This window comes from Centruroides sculpturatus, unplaced genomic scaffold (genome assembly GCF_000671375.1).
Source record: "Centruroides sculpturatus isolate CEXI.00-Female unplaced genomic scaffold, Cexi_2.0 scaffold151, whole genome shotgun sequence".
In the NCBI taxonomy this organism is placed as follows: Eukaryota; Metazoa; Arthropoda; class Arachnida; order Scorpiones; family Buthidae; genus Centruroides; species Centruroides sculpturatus.
In genome coordinates this window covers 329,908-332,916 of record NW_019384363.1, presented here as the reverse complement: position 1 = coordinate 332,916, position 3,009 = coordinate 329,908, and the positions used below count along the sequence as shown (strand labels likewise).

At 26.0% G+C, this 3,009-nt stretch overlaps 1 non-coding gene across 1 annotated transcript; it reads right to left on the bottom strand.

The window, feature by feature from the left end:
* Positions 1 to 72, bottom strand: Trnaa-ugc. Its single transcript has one exon. It is a non-coding gene; the product is annotated as a tRNA-Ala (tRNA).
* Between the last annotated feature and the right edge of the window lie 2,937 nt (positions 73 to 3,009).

The window sequence follows — 3,009 nt, the reverse complement described above, 5'->3', positions numbered from 1 at the left end:
TGGAGGTACCGGGGATCGAACCCGGGGCCTTTCACACGCAAAGCGAACGCTCTACCACTGAGCTATACCCCCTCCTAAATAACGGAATTAAATTGCATGATTTGATCCTTAATATAATTGATCGAATTCTAAGCTTTACAATTCACTCTAGTATTAGATAACATTTTAAAAAGTTTTATATATATTTATTTATTTATTTTCCAAAGAAAAATAATATATAGAATTGATTTTGTTTTATATTGTTAGATCTATATACACAAAGAAAAGATCCTTTTTTTTAGTTTTTAAAACTCCTGAAAATAGTTCAGTAAATTTTTTTTATTTTATTTTACTTTTAAAAAAAATATATCAATAGAAAATGCTATAAAATAAAATAAACTTTTAAAAATTGGACAAGAATGAAATAAGATTCACTGAGATTTTTCGAATTTATTGGTTATATTTATACATTTTTAGGCTGGCAAGAGCCTACAATAAATTGACTTAGTAATTATTAAGTTATATTTATATAGGGTATTAATAGAGTAACTTGAAATTAAACGTAATAAAGGAAAGTAAACACTTCAGGTTACTTATATTTTTAAATATGTATTTGTCTAGATTTTTATTGTTATCGTACCTTAGCCACATTTTGTGTATATTTACATTTTCTCAAGGCATTACATGAAATCAATAACAACAAAGTTCTTATAAAAAATAAAACAATAGGACCAATATTTACTTTAAAAATTTCGTAAATAAAAGACAATTTCCTTTCCTAAAAAGTCCTTTCCACAACCGAAATTATATGCACAATCGACTTTATTTTTATAATCTCTTCCCTAAGCAATTATACAAGAGCTAAATTCAAAATAAAATTAAACAATAATTTTTAAGTAAATTAAAATCAGATTTATTACATATATTTAATGTATTTAATTTGTTAAAAAAAACAATGGAAATCATACCTAAAATCGAAGCTTTCACGTATATGCTTACGTTACTTATCATTAGAAACCGCTATTAATAAGATGTTAGGTGTAACGTAAATGGGGAGGCGATTGGATATGAAATTCTATGTTATAGATCGAATCTATAACAATCTCTAAAATTTTTTCTTCAATTAATTAAGTTTGCGAAAAGATTTTTCGGATAAGGAACAGACAACAGACGAACGGACAAAATAAAAAAATATATAAAGCTAATGAAGTTATATATTTTACTAATGATACTTTCTGTTAAGTATAATTGAAACAAATTTTATGCACTTCAGTGTTTGTAGATGACGAATATATAATTAATTGAGAAATCTTTTATTCAAAACATAATTATGACTTACTTTTGTCATGATTTTTTTAAATTTAAATTGATTCTTTATCCCCCTAAATAGTAAATTTTGTGATAAATCTTTCAAAATTTTTTTAAATTAAATTATTCATGTTAATGTATATTTTATTCTAAATTATTTTTAAACGTATTTTTTTTTTTAGTCCAGAAAAAATATAAGTAAATAATTTGAAATGAATTATTCCTTAAATATAAACTTCTTTTAATTAATATTTTATAAAGTAAAATACATTTTAAAGCTATAATTTATTCGATTTTTTCCACTTTTATAAATTTTATATATATATAGGTCCATATACCTTTTATTGAATATTTTATTCAGTTTATGAGAATATTACATATAAAAAAAAGTTATGTCTTAAATTGAATTTTATCTTTAAATCTCACATACATTTTATATATTTTATATAAAGAATGTTATAATAAAATTGTATTTTTTATAAAGAATTTAATAATTTAAATAAACTTGTATAAAAATTATTATTAATATTATTATAAATCGAACGTTTTATATACAAAAATACTTAATTTTAACACATTAAGGCTATAGTTTTTCGGAGATTGAAAGAAGTGTAGGCTTATTCTTGCTTTGAACAGGATCATTTTAAGCACTTTGAGGCCCATGGCCCAATTTTTTCAAAGGTATTATATATGAGAAGATATAGAACAAAAATGAGTGATGAGGATTAAGATGAGGCCCCTAAGAAGACCGATCATAGTTGAGTATGCTAATGCTTTAATGAATAGTGATTTTGAGGCCTCCTAGCAGTGGCAATTTAGTTATGGATCCTTACATCTAAAACCACTTCGTTCTTTTAGAATACCAGTCGTGTATAAAAATCGATGCTTGATCTTAGCTTAATATTTGAAATCCCTTTCTAGCTAGGATAGTAGACCTTGCACAATGTTAAATATCGTTTAATACCGGCTATACATCACATAAAAGGGGCATCACACGCCGATATTTGCTAAGGCCTCACAACTAACTGTTGCTACTTCTTAATGCATTAAAAAAACTAAATTATATATTAATGCATTGTTAGTATCTGTACATCTCGAAAATCGAGTGAGGCCCGAGTCGCTTTCTATTTGAGGCCCCAATATATTAACTAAAAAAGCATATATATATACACAAAAAGAAGCGTTAAAATATTAAATTATTTTTTGTAAATATTTTTAAGGCTGTCATAAATGTGAGGCCCGAGGCAATTGGCCCGCTAGAGTGCTTTGTGTATATTGAATAAACATTAATATAATAATATAATTGAAAAATGTATAAGACATCTCCATTCATTCTAATGATAAATAGGTTCATTCGATGCAACTATACATTAAAAAATAGAAAATAATTGGTAGAAAATATGAATTTCAAACCCAATTATTTTGGCATAACTTTTTATTTTTCAGTTTTTCAGTTCGACTTAACTAATTATATTCATTGATATCGTTTCACACAAAAGATTTAACAATTAGATCCAACTAACGAGCTAAGGTTGAGTATACGTGTCCTCTTAGGTACAACCCTATCCTGAGTGTATAATTGTCTACGTAATGAGTACGTTTTGAATCTAATGGGATGTGCGTATCCATGGAAACGATCGTGTACAACTAAAAGTACCCGACAATGAATAGAGAGGATGGGAAATATCTCTTGGGACCAAAAATCGAATGTATTAACTCGAC